The sequence below is a fragment of the Danio rerio genome, chromosome 7 (assembly GCF_049306965.1).
Source record: "Danio rerio strain Tuebingen ecotype United States chromosome 7, GRCz12tu, whole genome shotgun sequence".
Taxonomy (NCBI): domain Eukaryota; kingdom Metazoa; phylum Chordata; class Actinopteri; order Cypriniformes; family Danionidae; genus Danio; species Danio rerio.
This window is the reverse complement of record NC_133182.1, coordinates 33,455,957-33,476,912: the sequence shown is the minus strand read 5'-3', so window position 1 is coordinate 33,476,912 and position 20,956 is coordinate 33,455,957. Positions and strand designations below refer to the sequence as shown.

Here is a 20,956-nt window from a genome sequence, read left to right as displayed (position 1 = left end):
ATTGTTTTTTAATATAGACCTTTTTCTGATTCAAAAATCTATGAGATGAGAAAAAAAAAAAATTCTCATCTCGCATGCTTGGACCTCCTTGATCAACACTGGAATACATCACATCCAGTCGGCCAGTCACATACAGTCTAGTAGCAGGAGATCAAATATTTTAACGGATCAACAGTTCAAATCAGATCCTAGTTGTCTCCTTTTTGTCCCTTGTCGTGTGCAGTGAAAAGGTGGTGTAAGAGTATAATTGTTGTTGATTTGTGATTGTAAGCAGAGCGGCCTCATTTGCAAGTGTTGAAGTTGGCTTCTGCTGATGAAACTGCAAATTACCTTCAATAAACTTTATTGATTTGAATTTCTGACTCCGGCTCTTCTTCATCTGACAGACAGGAATTTTTTTGTGTTCAAACTGTAAAATATCCCTATACATGATTAGGGAAATTTTGTAAGGCCATTATAACAGTGTCATGTGTTTTTACAGCGTCAAATATTTCAGACTGTGCCGTAACACAGGCAAAGTTTTATGTACACATTACCCCACAACATACAATACATCATTTTTTAGGTGCAGGACTTGTTAAATAACTTATTGGCCACCATTATAAAAGAATTTCTAATTCTATTTGTCCTGCAAATAGGAACTCTAAAACGATGTCCTGACTACAATGGGAGATCATAATATTTTTCTTGACCACAACAGTGGCAAAAATTACATTTGTAATTTAAATGTCATTAATTATTAATGAATAATTAGATATCTAAAATTATTTATATATAATTTTACTGAACATTTTTAAAATGACAAATCCATTTTGTTCCATGTATTTGGTTTTGTCAAGATGTCAAAGACATCACAAACAAAGTCAACTTTGCATTTAAAATGACATCACTGAGCTAATGACACAATGACAGCCATTATAAGTCAGCCCAAAATATCTTCCATATTCATTACATGCTATCTTTAAAAAGGTTTACACCTATAACACTGATAAAATTCCTCTCGTCTTGACCTGTTTGGTGGTGCACAACTCTGCGTTGCTGTGTTTTGTTATCAGGTGTAAACAAAAACAAGCATTGTTTCTCCTGCAAATGTATCAACTAGATTATAAAAGTCTCTCCATTACTTTTGTAACCATGTTATAAAATCTCTATGGGCTGACATGTCTATGATAGCAAGGTATATGCTGTACGATCTCACCGTCCAGCCTTAGGCTACACAATCCCAGGCTGCCGTCCTCTGCATGCACCTTGAGCTCAGGAAACAGTGTGAGGTATTGTTGACACATGAAAGGCTGTCAGTGAAGGGGGGACAGGGCTGGCACAGGAGAGCTGGGTGCAATGAATACCAAGCTTTCAGCTCATTTGTCACCACAACCCACACAGACCTGCTCCCGAGACTGAACGCCTGTCCTCCTTACTCTGGCCTGCCACGGGCTCTTCATGCTACACCAGACAATGGCGAGAAGAGATGGAGCCCCACTGGAGCTCCTTTTTCTTTCTTCCTTTTAACGGTACAGATTTTAATATGCAAGTTATGGTAATCAGAATCAATTCTACTAAAGAGAAAGAAATCTTCAATATTGGCTTTAGAATTAGGAATATCTTAGCGGCGCAAACAAAGTGACAAATCTTACCACAGGGTATTTACTAATGTGCATGCTTAATCCACTACGAAACTTCTGTTGAACCAAAAAAGGCTTTGTGACAAGTGTTTGGCGGTGAAAGAAACAGAAGACAGAATCTGAGACCTATTTTTGGAAACTTAATAAGGGTTAAATGGAATCCATCCACATTTTGAAATGCCACAGGGAATACGATTTCCTGCTTTATTGCACAACATATTAATCAAAGAATACCTCTAAAAATGAGCTCTTGTGCTGGCTCTTACATCTCCAGCCAAACACAGGAAGGAAATAAGTAAGTCTCCAGAGGGATTTTGATCATGCACAATATGGCTTCTAGAAAAGAAGAGCAAGACCCAGAAGGGCAGTTACACCCATGCTGAAGTCTTTCGTCACTCGGCTGAAACTGGAGATGGCTATTAACAAACTTCATGCAAACAGCTGCAGAAAATTGTTAGCATAACAGAAATCACTGGTTACATTAAAAGCCTGAATCAAACTTTGATAACAGGGCAAGGGGTGAGGGCTCAACTGTCAACTTGAGTTGATTCTTTAGTCATTAAGGCAAAATCATTAAAATAGCAAAAATGTTAATGATGCAACAAATATCACAATTACCTGTAAGCAGTGCTGGAAAGAGTACTGTAAAATTATACTTAAGTAAAAGTACTACTACTTGCCTAAAAATGTAGTGCAGGTAGAGTAAAAGTATCTGTTGTAAATTTTACTCAAAATATGAGTAATAAGTAGCCCTTTTAAAGGTACTCAACAGTAGTGAGTTTAACGCTGATAAAAGCTGATGCGTTTACATGTAATTTGTGCATGTGTGTGTAAACGTAAAATTCTGTAGTGCATTTAGTCATTGCTCAGCAGGCTCACAACGTCTCTCATATGATGTTAACATTGGGTTAGATTTAGGTTGTAATATCAGGCGACCAAAATTAAACATCAAGCCAGCATCTAAGGACAACGTTATTTTGATGTCCAATAACGACGTCAAATGACGTAGATATTTGGTTGATTTTAGGTTGTTAAAAAGTGACCAAAATCGAGATCAAGATCAACATCTTAAACCAACGTCATATTGATGTCAAATACTGACATTTATTCATCAGGTATGGCAACCAAAATACAACGTCTGATAGACGTAAAAGTGGTAACATCAAAAAAAGCTGTAACATCATTAGACGTTGATATTTGGTTGGTTTTAGGTTTGACATCAGACAATGATGTTGGCGTTGGCCTGACATTGAGTTCTGACGTCAAACCCGATTTTCATTTCCAAACAAAATGCAAAGTCCCCATGAAGTTAAGGTTCGACATCAATCGGACGTTATGTTGACGTCCTGTTCCATTTCAGTCATCATTCAGTAAACATCAATCATCTTCTCATCACTGACATGCATCTAAACAGTCTCTGGGTCAATGCGCGTAAAGATTTTGGACATCTTTTTGGACACTTTGAATGCTTACAAACTGTTGCAATTATAGTGACATGTCTTGAGGTAGTTCATTATGATGCGATTTTCCTTCTACGGTATGTGCGATTTGATTGAACAGGAATCACATGACTGATTTTTCTAATCCCCATAGGCAAGAAAAATAAAGTAGTGACTGCAGGTTGAAGGAAACTACTAAAACTGTAGCACAGCACTAAAAATATAATCAATGGAAAAGTAAAAGTACACATTTGTGTAAAAAAAAAAAAAGAAAAAAATTCACAATACAATTCCTGAGAAAAACTACTTGATTACAGTAATTGGATTATTTGTTATTAGTTACCTTACACCACTGCCTGTCAGACAACAAAATAGAGATTTTATGCATTTAGCATAAACACAGGGAGAGCTTAAGCCAATGTACACCCTCTTTTGCCATAAAAAATATACTACAAAGCCGAACTAAAACATTAGTGATGAAAAGGCGTTGACGGAGTTATTTTTGCAGATGATCTTATTTTGTAGGGGTTTCCCAGTCAAATAGAAAACTTATGGGAAGAGAGTTTTAAAATGAATCATCAGCATGATTTACTACTTTGTGGTACTCAGTTTACAGCAAAACAAGTATGTCTTAACCCATTCTGTGCCTGTGTTGTTGTTAGAAGATCATATGCATCTGATTATCATTGGCTTGCAATCTAATTTGCACTTGGTACATTGTGTTGTTCATTATGGAAATGAGCTGCTGCCTCTGTATTCTTTAAATTGAACATCGTCAGTAGATCAATTGCAAAACTTTACACCCATTGCAACTTTCATGGGACTGTGTTCTCAATAATTTGCTTTGTTTAGACAATCTAGCCTTTTGTATTGTATGCATTAACCATATTGTCCTATCATCAGCATCATTTGTACTGATGTACAATATTATAAACAATTCTCTCATTTATTTACTCAAATTTAATTATTTATTTGTTAAACTATTTTGGAAAATGAGAATAAACATCCATCAATCTGCAGGCAAAAAAGGAGATGGAGTTGAAGAAAATGTCACGTTGTGAGGAATACTTCAGACAAAACAAGTCTATGGATATCACTCATGCAATATGCAAACATTGCAGGACAGTTAAGCTGGTGAAGGAGTCTCAAACCATAGTCAATTATTCACTACTGAAAGTAAAAGGCAAAAACTGTGTGAGCCGTTACCATCTGTCCCCGCATTAATGGCGCATTATTCTCTCAGAGGTTTTTGGAGCTGTATCTACCTCAATAATTGCTAATAATGGTATATCAAGTATCTTAATTTATAGAATTAGCATTCCTCTTGTGACACAGACATATACATTAACGATAGTGGTGGGAAAAAATAAATAATATAGAGTTAAACAAGTGTTTCTATGAGCTGGTGTTCAAAGATGCATTTAATGACTACTTATTGTATAGTACATTGTAATAAATGAGGACAATAAAAGACACGTCATTGTTATATGTATTTTTGTTGCTTAGATTGTTCCATTGTCCTTAGTTGTAAGTCAATTTGACGAAAAGTGTCTGCCAAATGATTACATGTAAAATATAAAAAAAATACAAAAACAAACAGATTTAAAGAAGTTATAGCTCATGTTGAGACAATTTTAGCTTCCTTTCAATATAATATTTCACAACAACAAGAAAACAATATGTTTAATACAATCCTCTTTTCTAAAATTGTTCAACAAAAAAAAAAAAAAAAAAAACATGAGATAACAAACAAAAACAGGTTCAACAGAGGCTCATAGAGAATATGTGCCCAGGGCCACATTTTTGAGAACCGAGTAATGTGCTCGCAGGTACACATGGTTGCATTTTGTGAATAAAATCAATGCTACAGGGTGATACCAATGAGTGTTTACCCATTTATTCTGGGGTTTAAGTGAGGCAAATGACTGCTTTTGAAAAGATTATCAGTTGGGTTTAGGGAAAGAGGTGGGTGGGTCAGTCGATTTCAAGCTGATATATGGACCATTTTCACAAGACTTATGATGTGTTTAATGGTAATCAGCCTCTTAAATCCTTGAAGTTTTTAATATTTTGATTTAAATAGAAAGCGTATGTACATTGATATGTATTTATGTATGTTTTACAACATCTTTGCATGAAATTATATAAAAAAAAAAAAACTAATCACCGCTCATGCGATTAGAGGTGTTTCTAACACTGTCTAAGGGCAGAACAGTACATTTGAGGTTGTTCTCTCTTCTGGCTGTCATCATCAGCCTCACATAATTGTCTTATCCTTTTTTTGAAAGTCTTGACAACACCATCTTTGAGTTTTTCCTTTTATTATTAGAGTAAATAGAATTGTGAAAAAAATATATTATTTTCACTTGCCCATTTAATGCACTCTAAGTTTACCCAGCTATGACAACGTCTATTGCTGAAAAAAAAACAGAAATATGAAACGGGTCCATTATGCAAGACAAGCTGACCAACTTCTCTCATAGACAAACACTAGAAGGACATTAAGATGGGCAGAAATGTACACAGCGGCCTCAAACAGATTTTAAAAATAAAATAAAAAACATATGAGAAAACATGCCCTAGTAATGTATTTGAGATTGTGAAAAATGTACATGGCAGCCCAAGTGAATATGTGAAAAATAAACCTGCCAGTATGTCTAGCCCAGTGAAATGTTTCTCAGTTCTCAAAGATGTATCCCTGGGCACATATTTCCAATGAGCCTGGATTGGCAAATGTTGCTTTGACACAAGGCCAAGATGTGTTTCCCTCTGGGCAGCACTGAGAATCAAGCCATGTGTTTGAGCTCAGGTGTGTTAGATCTAACTAAACTCTGGACATTTCCTCTGCTCTGAACCGCTGATCAGCCTGGGGACAAATCAAGGGCAATCTGCAGCTTCAGAAGGTGCATTATAACAGATACCAGACCTGGCAGCTAGTGAATGGGTGCAGACAAATTTAAAAAGTAAACGGACGAAACAAAAACACCTCGATCCCTTCTGTTCTAGTGTGAAACAGCTACAGTACATTATTAGGCTCATTAGCGAAAAAGATATTGCCAGAGGGACATAAGAAGGATTCCCCCCTGTGTAACAGATGCAGCCCATAATAAGCCTAGATGACAGGCTAGGCTAATAATAATGCAGTGGATGTAATTTAGTCTAATTCTCATTACAGCGGAGCATGGGAGAACTTCTGTATCAGCAAAACGGCAGTTATAGAGGACACGCACAGAATGTATGCAGGTGTAATACACATCTGGGGTCAAGTCTGAAAATTACCCCTTCATTTTAGAAAAACACCAGGGGAGCACGGGTAAAACACAGCCAATCAGAGGCACTAGAGCCCAAGCGCATTGCATGTTTGATCTGATATTAAACTGCGGTACAGTGCTATTTACTCTTCTGCCACAGTGCAAATCCAGAGTTTATAGCTGGCAAGGCAAGATGATCAAAGAGCAGATGTTACAAGGATCTCCTTCTGGCTGCGAGTCGTGATCTAATCAACACACCTGTTCCATCAACAGGGTCTCGGAAGAAATAACTTTGGCTTTTACATGAATGCAATTAATGGGAGCTTCTATTTGAATCTAATTAGTAGCAACACTATAGACCACTGGAAGGAATTGTGCGCGATCAATATGAATCTATATCTATGAATCAGCCGCAGGCGTATCACCCTGCAGCCCAAGACCCGTTACTCATTGAAGCTGAGCGGGGCTGAGCCTGGTCAGTACCTGGATGGGAGACTACATGGCAAAACTAGGTTGCTGTTGGAAGTGATGTTAGTGAGGCCAGCAGGGGTGCTCAACCTGTGGTTTGTGTGGGTCCTAATGCCCCAGTATAGTAAAGGGGACACCTTATTTCCAGTGAGCGTAGTCTTACGGATGAGATATTAAACTGGAATACTGACTCTCTGTGGTCTTTAAAAATCCCATGGCACTTCCATTCCATCTATAGCTGGTGTGTGGCGAGTGCACTGGCGCCGTTGTCCTGTGGTTGCCGTTGCATCAAGTGGATGCTACATTTGGTGGTGGAGTGGAGAGAGCCCCCTCATGATTAGGAAGCGCTTTGGGTGTATGGCCATACACAATAAATACAATATATAAATACACCTTACTTCCTTCCTCACTATATTTACATTATTTACTCCTAATACACAATACAACAAAAAGATTCTGAGGCTTAAAGTTGCCGGAAATGCAGATTGGGGTCATGGACGAAATCTGCATGATGTTTTTATCTGGCATGTTTTTTTAAAACAACTTCTTGAGGTGAATAGGCAAGAATAAAATATGCAGCTTATCTTGTGCTCCACATATTTTGAAAATGTAGGTGACTGTCAAGTGAAGAACACTTCAAGGACATTCATCAGTGAAGTGAAGTTGGTGTAGTTTTTTTTTTTTTTTCATAAAGTATCTCTGGGTGCCCTAAAACCATAGAATACTATGCTAATGTGTCAATGAAGCTAATGGGATTGTAAAGTGCATTCCCTTCATTCATAAACGTTTTTAACTGTCTGTTACTGCTTAGAGGCAGTTAACCCTGGCTTTTTTTATTTATTTTAGCTCAATAATATTTTATATTTTAGGGGATTTTAGGTAATACATCTTATGTACGTATATATATATATATATATATATATATATATATATATATATATATATATATATATATATATATATATATATATATATATATATATAAATTATTATTATTTTTTTTTTTAAATGTTTTCTTTACTTGATTGGAGTAGTACAAAACATCGTAGAGATTTTGGAACTTGTCATGTGGAAGAAGAGGTTATAATGTGTAACCTACCGTTAAATTAAATAATGTATGAAGCCACAAATCAGTGGTTAGCACTGTCGTCTCACAGACAGAGGGTCCCTGGTTCGAGTCCCGGCTGGGCCAGTTGACATTTCTGTGAGGAGTTTTCATGTTTTCATGTTCTCCCCATTTTAATGTGGGTTTCCTCTGGATGCTTCGGTTTCCCCCCACAGTCCAAATCACAATAGGTTATATTATATTTTATTATAGTATATTATATATTGTATTGTAATGTATTGTATTAGATTATATTATAATTGCTAAATGATCACATTATTATTAATTCAGTTAATTTAATAGAAAATAATCTAATTTGATTAAAATGAAAAAGAAATATATACAATCCATAAAGAACCTCACTAAAAACATTATCTGGAGCCTTGGGACATTTATCGCAGGGTCCTTATCTCTTCTGAGGTGGCGTTTCAATTGTCAGATATGATCTATTCACACCAGTTAAGCCTATTTAATGGTTGCCCGTTTGTGTTGAGGCATATACCAGACCATCCTATAGAAGATTATTTTACAAATCTGATTCCAGACAGTTTTAAGAGCTTCAACGCAGGACATGTTATTCAAAACACAGCTTAAAATGAACTGACAAAGTAAATCAAAATCACAATAATAGTAGAAATTTTTAAAACTTTATAGTTTATGTATTGTTTGGTCTCTTTAAAACACATTTTTAAATATGACAAAATCAAAATCAAACAAATGCCCTGACCAAATCAAATTTACTGGTAAATGGTCTATTTAAACTAGCCTATGTGATAAACCAGTGTTTATAGGCCTAGCTCTTCTTGCAGTGGGTGAACAGAGAAATTGCTTTGAAGGTAATGCTCCTCATCCAATTCATCAGCAGTCAGGGGATTAGAGCTGTTATATTACCAAAAAGCTTACGATCTTACGGCCAACGGGGGGATTAAACACTTCTCGTAAAATGAAGACAGGAGAAGCAAACCATCTGACAGAGCCATTATGACCCCAACACACACACATACACACAAACATTACTAGCAAACAGACTGCAGTCACTTTTACATGCATCTAATCCAGACGTGGGACAAAATGTTGTGTTGAATATGGGAGTGCAGACTGGATACAAGCGAATACAAGCTGCCTGCATATTTCAGCAGAATTCCATTGGTTTAATCGCTTTCATTGTTTTCTTTGCTTTAAAAGTATAGAGGAGCTGAACCTTAGATCAGGTTAAAGAGTGATAGAGCAAGTGAAACAAGACAGACTGGGATACGCTGCCTTGCATGGATGATTTGACATGATATGAGGCTTAAACTTCAATCAGATCAAACCATCACATTTTAACATATCTGAGGTGTTGTCCTGACTGAGTAATGAGGAGATATAAAAAGCCTTTTCTTCGCAGACTTATGTCTAAATCCACTCCTGCTTCATTTGTGCAAAGTGCCTTATTATGTATCTTAGATATCTAATACATAAATTACACTCCGTCAGTTATTTAGTTTCTGGGCTTTGGCTATATTTTCAAAGAGTGCTAACAGTGAATTTTATACAAGCAATGTACCACTTTAGTTATAATCCAATACATTTTTGGTCAAGGGTTGATTTTTTTTTTTAATAAAATGGATAGTATTGATGAAGCACTTAAATCAGATATTTGCCAGTTTAGAACATCCTGTTGGATACAAGCCTCATTGACAAAGCTCCCATTCATCACCATGTAATAATGTTATGGCATATAAAATGAACAAATGTCAGTGAATAGTGATTTTAATACAAAAAAAATAAATTTTATTCAGTTATAATCCAATAAATGTTTGGCTAAGGGTAGTTTAATATACAAGTTGCGAGTTTGGATCAGGGCTACAGTTGGACAATTAGTCCTTCATTCAAAGTCACTAGACCATCTAGATACTTTCATTCACTCATTGAAAGGATGGCATAAGATTAATGGCAAAATGATTATTTGACCATTTCTAACATGATGTTACATTTCTAAAATACACACCTCCGCTGCTCATCCGTTTGCACTGGCTGCCAGTTGCTGCTCGCATCAAATTCAAAGCTCTGATGTTTGCGTACAAAGCGACTTCTGGCCTTGCTCCTTATCTGCTCTCACTTCTCACTTCTGCATGTGCCCTCCAGAAACTTGCGTTCTGTGAATGAACGTCGCGTCGTGGTTCCATCCCAAAGAGGGAAGAAATCACTTTCGCGAACGCTCATGCTCAATCTGCCCAGTTGGTGGAATGAACTCCCTAACTGCATCAGAACGGCAGAGTCACTCGCTGTTTTCAAGAAACGACTAAAAACTCAACTATTTAGTCTCCACTTCACTTCCTAATCTTCAATTGCATCTCTGGATATACCACTAACTGTACTCAAAAAAAAATAAATAATAATTTTTACTAAAATTTTACTAAAAAATTACAAAAAAAAAAATTCTAAATTACTAAAATATTACTAATACTTTCCTTCTTAGACTGTACAGACCTGAAACTTGCCTATAGCACTTATTCATTGTTGCTCTTATAGTTGTGTAAATTGCTTCCTTGTCCTCATTTGTAAGTCGCTTTGGATAAAAGCGTCAGCTAAATGACTAAATGTAAATGTAAAAGTAGCTGTCTATTAGCTCTGTATCCACTGGATGTATCCCAGTAATATTTTAGAGTGTGGTACATAAAGATGATGTGTTGTTTTGTTTTTCTCCTTTTCCACTAGTATTGCAAATACTGGGCTAAGCTCGGTTGCTTCTGCTTATACTGTAAGTGGTTGAAGTCTTGAAAAACATTGTAATAAAGATATACACTCACTGGCCACTTTCTTAGGTACACCTGTCCAACTGCTTGTTATTATACATTTTTAATCAGCCAATTACTTGGCCGCAGCTCAATGCATTTAGGCATGTAGACATGGTCAAGACGATCTGTTGCAGTTCAAATTGAGCATAAGAATGGGGAAGAAAGTAGGGCTTAGCAATTAATCGAAAATCCGATTTCGATTTTGGCTTCTAACGATTATGAAAAACCATTAATCGAGATAAACGATTATTGCATAATTTACCGCCCCCGTTCCAGTTGTACACGTGTTGCTCTTAAAAGCGCGAAAGACCACATAATTTTGTGTGCCGGGCACACACAGAACAGAAGCATGCGGTTTTCATTCAGTCTCACTCGCACACTGAGACAAGTAGTGCCCACACATCTAAAGTCATCTTAACATGAGCGCTTTAATGGTCAAATAGGTGTCAAAACACGGTGTTTAGTGATTATTCATATTAACCCTCATTTGTGTCGTAAACAAACGAGTTGAGGATCAAAAGACATGAAAGAGAAACCATTAAAGAGGCAGCGCGCGATAATCCTTCTGCCGCCTGTTTTTATAATTATTATTCAAACAACAAATGGCGAACATGCCTCTCTGCTCTTGACTGAAAGACTTTTGTAGCTAAAATGTTTTTCTTACAGTAAAGATGCTTAAAGCACAGTTTGTTTAAAATTTTTATTCTTTTGTATTTATTTCACTTTCCTTTGCAGGGTGGAAAATAACTATATGTATGCAGTTGAAGTCAGAATTATTAGCCCTCCTGAATATTAGCAACCATTTTCCTCCCAATTTCTGTTTAATGGAAAGAAGATTTCTGAACATAATAGTTTCAATAACTCATTTCTAATAACTGATTTATTTTATCTTTGTCATGATGACAGTACATTATATTTGACTAGATATTTTTCAAGATACTAGTATTCAGCTTAAAGTGACATTTAAAGGCTTAATAAGTGTTATTAGACAGGTCATTGTATAACAGTAGTTTCTTCTGCAGACAATCAAAAAAGATATTGCTTAAAGGGGCTAATATTATAGACTTTAAAATGGGTTTCAAAATATTTAAACCTGCTTTTATTCTAGACAAAATAAAAACAAAAAAAGCCTTTCTCCAGAAAAAAAATATAGAAGAAAGGTGAATTAAGTGACTTTGAGCATGGCATGTTTGTTGGTGCTAGACGGGCTGGTCTGAGTATTTCAGAAACTGCTGATCTACTGGGATTTTCAAACATAACCATCTCCAGGGTTTAGAGAGAATGGTCTGAAAGAAAGAAAATATCCATGGAGTGGCAGTTCTGTGGAGGTAAGTTCTTTGTTGATGCCAAAGGTCGAATGAGAATGGCCAGACTGGTTCAAACTGATAGAATGGCAATGGTAACTCAAATAACCACTTGTTACAACCGAGGTATGCAGAAGGGCATCTCTGAACTCACAACACGTCCAACCTTGTGGCGTATGGGCTACAGCAGCAGAAGACCACACCAGCTACCATTCCTGTTAGCTAAGAACAGGAAACTGAGGCTGCAATTCACACAGGCTCACCAAAATTGGAAAACAGAAGATTGGAAAAACGTTGCCTAGTCTGATGAGGCTTGATTTCTGCTGTGACATTCAGATGGAAAATTTGGCATCAACAACGTGAAAGCATTGATTCATCCTGCCTTGTATCAACAGTTCAGGCTGGTGGTGGTGTAAGGGTGTGGGGGATATTTTTTCGTGTCAATTCCACAGCCTACCCGAGTATTGTTGCTGACCATGTCCATCCCTTTTTGATCACAATGTACCTATCTTATGATCTCCAACAGGATAATGCACCATGTCATAAAGAGCAAATCATCTCAGACTGGTTTCTTGAACATGAAAATGAGTTTACTGTACTCAAATGGCCTCAAGACACCAGATCTCAATTTAATAGAGCACCTTTGAGATGTGGTGAAACAGGAGATTCGCATCATTGATGTGCAACCAACAAATCTGTTCAACTGCGTGATGCCATCATGCCAATATGCACCAAAATCTTTGAGGAATATTTCCAGTACCTTGTTAAATCAATCAATCAATCAATCAATCAATCAATCAATCAATCAATCAATCAATCAATCTCTCTCTCTCTCTCTCTCTCTCTCTCTCTCTCTCTCTCTCTCTCTCTCTCTCTCTCTCTCTCTCTCTCTCTATATATATATATATATATATATATATATATATATATATATATATATATATAAAATTCAATTTGAATTGCAACGTCTCAATATTACAGTTCACATTGTAATTTTTGCTAAATAAATGCAGGCGTTTTAAGCATAAGAGCATATTTGTTAATTACTGACCCCAACTCAATCAATGATCCACTTCCTTAACATTTACTGGAGCTAGCATAAAAAAGTTAACAATACAAAAAGTACTCAAGCATCAAAATCCTTTAAATCAAATGTTGTTTTAGTTGTTATAACTCTGAATGACAAAGTGAGATGATTCAATGTGTGTAAACTGAACAAATATTTCAGTGGGAACTGAACAAATAATTCAGACTGATTCCCCATCTGTTTGTTAGGGCTTTAAACAAAATTTAGGGTGATTCATTTCATTCGCAAATAAGGCATTGCTTGTGTCACAAAAAAAAAAAAAAAGAGAATGTGCTTGCAATAATCTGCACATTTTTAATATGTGTTGCATCAAAATAAAGTAATGAGAGGAACATTGATCATTGTAAAAAAAAAAAAAAAAAAAGTCAAGTATGGTTACAGCTTTGAAAAATAAAAAGTCGAAACAAAACTGTCAGTGTAGCAAAAATGAACAGACAGCACAAGTGTGATTTAGGTTTGTATATAACAGTCCCTGTTCTGGTTTCTTACCCAGCTCCAATCACCAGTGAAGGTCTGACTGCACCATCATTGCACTCTATGCCACAATTTAGATCCTCTGCTCCGGTTCATTTAGAAATGTGCTCAGCAGTCTGTCATACCTGAAACAGAGGAAAGACAAACAGCAATGATGTTCTGGTCCAGTTAAGCTGTGGGAAAGTCAAATAAAAATGGTTTCTTTTCCCGTATTTTCAACAAACTCTGAGCCTAATCCATGAATCCATTTTCTGCAACCTGGGGACAGTTATCACAGTGTCCTTATCTCTTCTGAGGTGGTGGCCCAATTTCAGATATCATCTATTAACAGCAGCTAAGCCTGTTTATTGGTTGCCCGATGTCATATCCCCTTCCTGGCAAAACATCTGATTGCAGACAGGAGGAGAAGTAATCCAAGCCACAGATTAAATATATTATCAAATTTCATCTGAGGGTGTTGGCGGTTGTTTTAGTTCACTGTTCGGTCGAAATGAATGGCAAAGGCAGTGCTGTTATAGATGTGAGATCAACTCCAAGTTAATTGGGCAGTTATCCATAAATGAAATCTGTTGTGAGTGAAAATGAAACTGGCACCGCACATTTGGCCTAGGCGTTAAGTACGCTTTGCACGTCAAGGAACGCTGACTTACAAGCGTAAATAGACCATAAATGATGGAGGAGAAACAAATACATATTAGTAATTGCATTCATGATGAATTTACAGGCTTGTCGACAGCCCGGTCGTTAATATAGTGACGATCCATCAGCCACAGTGTGTGGAAAGTGACTGCAACTCTTCACCCCACAATTAATCTCCACCATAACAGTCCTCCAGCACTCGAGGAGAGGCTTGTTAAATTAAAAACGGCAGTAAATCACACCGTAAAGAGGGTATTGATCTTTTTTAATAAAATGGGGAGTATTGACGAAGCACTTAAATCAGATATTTGCTAGTTTAGAACATTCTGTCGGATACAAGCCTCATTGACAAAGCTCCCATTCATTACCATGTAACAATGTTATGGCGTATAAAACGAACAGTCACAACAAATAATGATTAGATACGTGTAGATCATTTATGACAATTCTGTCAAGCAGGGCGTTAAAAGGCAACAAAAACACACATTTTCATGGCAAAAATTATTTAATGCTTTTCAGTGCACATCTACTTAAACGAAAGTCACGGAGGCTGATCTTCAGGTTGCCTGTCTGGGAGTCACAGCAGCAAAATCTCAGCATGTCAGTGCTAGTTAACACCTCATTTACGTGCGGCTGACTGCAGGGCATTGTAGGCAGTTACTATTAAAAGCTTCCTCTTTTATACCTTCCGTCACCCCCAAATCACAGAAGCTCAAAAAAGAAATCCTAGTAATTTAGCAATTCCTTCAGGTTATACTCTGACGGACTAGAAAAACAGGAGGGCTGCAGACAAAAGAAGCGTGACATTAAACAGTCTTTTCAAATCACCCCAGTGGCCATCACATGCACAACTCAAGAACAGAGAAAACTTGAGCAAAGCTCACTTTGCCAGTTCACTTCCTCTGGCTACTGATAGTAATCGCTTAAATCGTATGTGATGTCTGATATGTGCACTGCTTGTTTATTTGAGTCTGTTTTATTACACAAATAGTTTTTCCAGTCCACAAAGCTACTTTCGGAACAATTAACTCAATCAAACATTAGTATAAAAAAAAAAAACGGACAAATGTTACAATTTTCTGTGAGCAGCAAATCCAATTTATTTTCAAATGACTTTAGAAGATTTAGAAAACAGAACCTTGAATGTGACAACAGTTGCCTGATTCAACATTTATTAGCTTAACACTAGGATTTAACTAATAAGTTGGCAAAAGCAGAAAATGCGAATGGCATTCCTTTCCTATTAAATAATAATAATAAAATCTAAATTGAGCTATTTGATTGAATGTCAGGAAATGTTTTTTATAATATCACAAAATGATGAAAAAAAAACTCTGAAGACAAAAGTATTTTGGAAGACAAAACATGATTGAAATCGACCTTTTTAAAATGTTTTTATTCTGTGAAAACAACCATCTTTACAGTTACTTTTAACCACCTGATTTCTTGCCACAAAAAATAGACATTGTTCTAAAACGTAATAGTTTATTAATTCTTTAAATACAAAGCTTACAGAAATGAAAATGGCTGCATGTAGCATACATCAAGTTATGTATTATTCAGTCACAAGATGGCATTTTGTCAGTTTAGTGGCTAATTCGTAACAGTTTTAAAAATATGTGGCACCTAACCCGACTGCTAAACCCAACAGTCATTGAGGAATAAGCAAATTGTACTAACCTGTATAAATGAGATAGAATAAATTAATACGAATTAGCCGCCAAATCAAAAAGTTATGAATTGCCTTGAGATCATGCTGGCATGACAGTCAAGCAGGTATGAGCCTGTGTTATTAGTCTCAGCAGTTGTTATCTGGTTATAACATACCTTGGAATGCCGTACCAAACGTACATATACACACATATATATATATATATATATATATATATATACATATATATATATATATATACATATATATATATATATATACATATATATATATATATATACATATATATATATATATATATATATATATATATATATATATATATACACATACATACACACATATATATATATATATATATATATATATATATATATATATATATATATATATATATATATATATATATATATATATACACATACATATATATATATATATATATATATATATATATATATATATATATATATATATATATATATATATATATACGTTTGGTACGGCATTATATATACATACATACATACATACATACATACATGCATACATACATGCATACATACATACATGCATACATATGTATGTACATACATATATGCATACATACATACATGGGCTGGGCTATAGAATGGGTATCGATATTTATCAACCGAACCATTGTCAATATCGATTAAAAAAAGCACTATAGTATTAATAAAATATGGCTGCTGATGGCCAGCCTTGGAAGCAGTGTCAATAGGGTGTCAGTTTGTCATTTCCAATGGAAGCGCGTGACTTGCTCGATGCGCACATTGAATCAACATGCACATGTTGTGCAAGCGACGCACACACACAGCAAATCCATCAGAGTTAAATTCTCGGTGTTAAAGCATTTCAGAGTAAAGTGTTGACGTTAAAGAGTTAGATTTTGATAAATGAATATAATAAGAGTTAGAATTGATTTTATTCAGTGCGAAATTAAGGAGTTATCTTTTCAACACTTGGTGGTGTTATTTCCAACATCCGGGAATTCATGCAGCCCCAGTCACTGAAGAATTTTCCAGATGCCATTTTCCATCTGAGGTTTAGAACAGCAACTGGTGAGTCAAACTACCTAAATGTTGGTATTTTACTGACTTTCTTTAAGGAAATACAGTTGTAAACATGTTGTTAAGTTAATAACTTTAGAATGGAATGACAATTTTAAACTTCTGCGGTTCATTCATGGTCGTTTGTGTATCTAGCTTAACTGCATTACTATTCACTTCTTTTCAAGAATGTTTTTATATATGCTCACGCATACATAGTGCATAAAAACATCAAATGTACATGTTCAACACATTTCTGTCACGCTTAATGCCATTTTGTGCGTTGTTACCCATCTTTAAAATAAAATTGACACTTCTCCTTTAATTCGAAGCAAACTAGCGAGGGAATCCCCGGAGCCGCCTAACGTTAGCCTACTCTGCCCGGATGCTAACGGCAACACAGGACGGTTTCCATGAGCTCTGGAGAGTTTCTAAAACATATCTGGTGAGTAAATGAACATATGCTTACTTGTAAAAGGCTTCCTGACTAAAACATATGATTGTTTGTTATTCGTGTACGTTAATTTGGTTATTTTAAACACCGCGGCCCTTTTAAACTGGTTCATTCGTGGCCGTCCATATAACGTTACCGTTAGTCCATAGACTCGCGTGATAACGTACGCTTGAATTATATTAAGTGTTGACAACCGGAATGTTAACATTAATATCTTTAAATGACTGCGTTTGCACTTTCCTAGACATTTAACGTTACAGAAGTCTCCCGGAAGTTGCGGGACTAACGTCAACGTTATCCCGCAAATGCACAGAGACTCCCAGATGCCCAAGTAGATGCCCGCAAATGATTGATAATCTCCCGGAAATCGCGCGTCTCCCGCCCGGTCATTTAACACTTTGCACACCCCTCTCCACCGCATCCCTCCCAGCTCTTCAGGTACGTCGCGCGCAAGTCACCCCCCCCCCCGCTCTTCAGGTACGTCGCGCGCAACTCATCCCATTGCTCTTCAGGTACTCATCTCTCCCGCTACCTCCCGCAAATCAACTCTGTATCCCCCGAAAATGACTTTTCCCAACTCGGGATGTCTGACGTTAGTAAGTTAGGCTATTTCTGTAGTCAGGAACATCTTAGTCAAGCTTTTTCCCCCGCATGATATTGTGCTTAAAACTATAGGCTAAACTTAGCATGTACTGTACACAACATTTCCGTTTTTTTAAAGACAATTTAGTGCGTTGTAAACAGCCACCTGTCTGTAAAATTAATCAACTGATTCATATTTGAGCAGCCTAATGATGATACAGGTTTGATTTGTAGATTTATTATCAATAATCAACATCTGAATCAAACGATATTTACTTTGTGATGTTCATCTCTCTTTTTTTATCTGAAGGTTATGCATATGTGTTAGATACTAATGTTTTGTTGTTTTTTAACAGCCTCTATACAATAACACAAGACCCTGTGACGGTGGCTAATTAGAGACGGATGGTGTATTTCCAGAGTTGGTGAAATGACCAAACACACCTTCTTGGTCATATGTGGTGATAATAATGAAGGTATGTTTGATAAAGTTCTGTATTTGTTTCACAAGCTGAGAGGGTATTAGAGCATTAAAGAATAACAAATGACATGAAGGTGATAAGTTTTGTATTGTGGGTGAACTGTTACTTAAGTAATGTTTTGCTCTTTGCTTTACATTTTTTCTCTTCTGCTTATCCTAATATTTTAGATTATATTTGGACCTGAAAATCTGCTAGACTCCAGGAAAGGTGGCGTCAATACTGGACCTGAAAGGGCCTAACAAGTTGAATCTGTTAAAGAAACACGCACGCACGCACACACATGCACACACACACAAACACACACACGCACACGCTTACAGAAAACTGTAAATTTATGAATTTTTTTTACACTGTGGCCAATATTTTGGGGAAGTCAGCATCACTAAATGATATAAAAGATTTTAAGCTCCTCTAAATTTTGCCCCAAGTGTTGTGTTAAATTCAGGATTCTGGACAGACAGCTGCCTGTTTTTCCAGTTCTAGCCATAGTGGTTAACCTAATTGTTTTTGGAGATCCAACAGTGATATATGTGTTTTTTCTACTTTTCCATAACCTGTCACCTCAACCAGCTGGGAGAGTCAAGTTGTGGATCATCATGAAGATTTTCAAAAGGTGAGTTTAGATTTCTTAAATGTTTTATTTACTTTTAATGTTCTTTTAAATTTGATTGCAATTTGTTTTCAAACATTTTTCTTAGTCATGCTGGAGTCTTGAAGAGTTCTTAGATGAGCATCACCCTATATCCGTGCATCAGGAACCACCAGACGAGCGATCAGCAGCTGCTACATCATCATGGATAAAAAGGTCATCCTGTGGCTGGGAAGCACTTCATTCACAGGACATGCTTGATGAGATTTCCTAGCTCCAGTTTGTTTTCACACAAGTTTACAGCATTTATACCTTCCTTTAAACTGCTGTGTTTGATATGGAGGACCAAGGAAACACCAGAAGTGAAAGATTTGCAAGCCAAGTTGTTTAAAATGTAATTTCAGAAAAAAACTATGCGTTCAGAAGAAAACTATGAGTGACGATATGAACTTTCAAATTGCTCTGATGAAACATCAAGTTTGGACCAAAGGACTGAAACAGCCTTTTTGAGCACTGGTCATACATATTTTGTTGATACTGTCTGTACTAATAAAACATTTAAAGCATATTTGACATTGTTGCATTTTAAAAACTGAATGAATTGTTGAAGTGGTGAATGTTTTCAAATAAAATGTCTTTTCTTTTGTAATTTACAGTCTATTTGACCTTTTTACCATATTTACACTCAAGAGAGTTGAATAAAATAACAATATATTACACCAGGCGGTGTTAAATATAGTTAAATTTTTTAACTCTGCCCAGAGTTAAAATTAACCCTTACTTCGGTGTCAATGTGCCAACCCTTTTGAAAGTGTTGATTTAACTCTGTTTTGAGTGGACCCCATGAGACACTTTCAAAGTGTTGAAATTAACACCCATAGAGTTGTTTTGGGTCCCCATATTTTGCTGTGCATACTCAAGTGATGTGCGTGTATTTTCCAGCCGCACCTAGTAGAAAACATCTGAACTTTTCCGAATGCCGCAAACGCACCGCGATTCAGGTAAGTAGAACAAACCAATCTGCTTCACACTTTGTATGGAATATACAGATTTCAATTTCATTTGAATAATGTTGGTTAGTTCCTTTACTGGAAAGCTCAGATTTGATTATCATAATTTGTTTTGTTTACAGAGTTTGAGGTTTACGGAATCATTATTATTCACAACTTACAGATCTACCTTTACCATTGAACACTTTGTAACATTTTATTTATCAAGAGTCTCTTTAACACTTTAACACTTTGTTTATTTTTTATCAAGAGATCAGATATTTTGTTTTAATATTTTTTTTTTACTATTAAAACAATTTGTCTAAGTAATGTTGGAAAATTAAAATATGGTGGTTAAATTTTTAAAAATCCAAATTTTCCTAAATGTATTGTTGGAAAATATTCAATAATTATCGAACGATATAAAATATGACATTGAGATCATTTTTTTTCAATATCACTCAGCCCTAAAAACAAGATGTGAAAAAGGCACTAAAATAGCATGTTTTTCCACATATATGCATTGATCAATACAGAGCTCATTAGATAAGTTCAAATTTATTATTTGATACACGTGAATAAACATCACTGGTCAAGTAAAGCTGAGCTTTCATGCACAATAAAATCAATATGTGCAGTGCACACAGTTTTGCACAAACTTCTACTATCACAGTCCATTCAAACCCACTCAATCACAGACTGAATGGAGTTTCATACACACACACACACACACACAAACAAATGTGTCATTCATGTTTGCCAAGATATGGAGGTGAAAAACATTCAAAGTGAAAGATGTATTAAAGTAAAGGTTGTCAGAGCTCTGTAAATGTGGTGCATATAATGTTCTTCCTACATCGAAAAAGCACATATTTAGCTAAAAGCCCAAGTGGTTTAGTTACTGTTCAGAGCACATGCCATAGGGAGTGAGAGGGATATATATATAGAG

The 20,956-nt window shown here is 36.0% G+C and overlaps 1 protein-coding gene across 2 annotated transcripts in view; it reads right to left on the bottom strand.

The window, feature by feature from the left end:
• The window catches only part of glceb (glucuronic acid epimerase b), a 74,624-nt gene that overhangs the window by 23,437 nt on the left and 30,231 nt on the right, over positions 1 to 20,956 (bottom strand). Inside the window, exon 2 of one of the 2 annotated variants that reach the window (XM_073906002.1) lies at positions 13,546 to 13,703. The gene's annotated coding sequence lies outside the window, so the exon portion shown is untranslated. The remainder of the gene's footprint in view (positions 1 to 13,545; positions 13,704 to 20,956) is intronic. The other variant, XM_005168839.5, reaches the window with a different exon arrangement.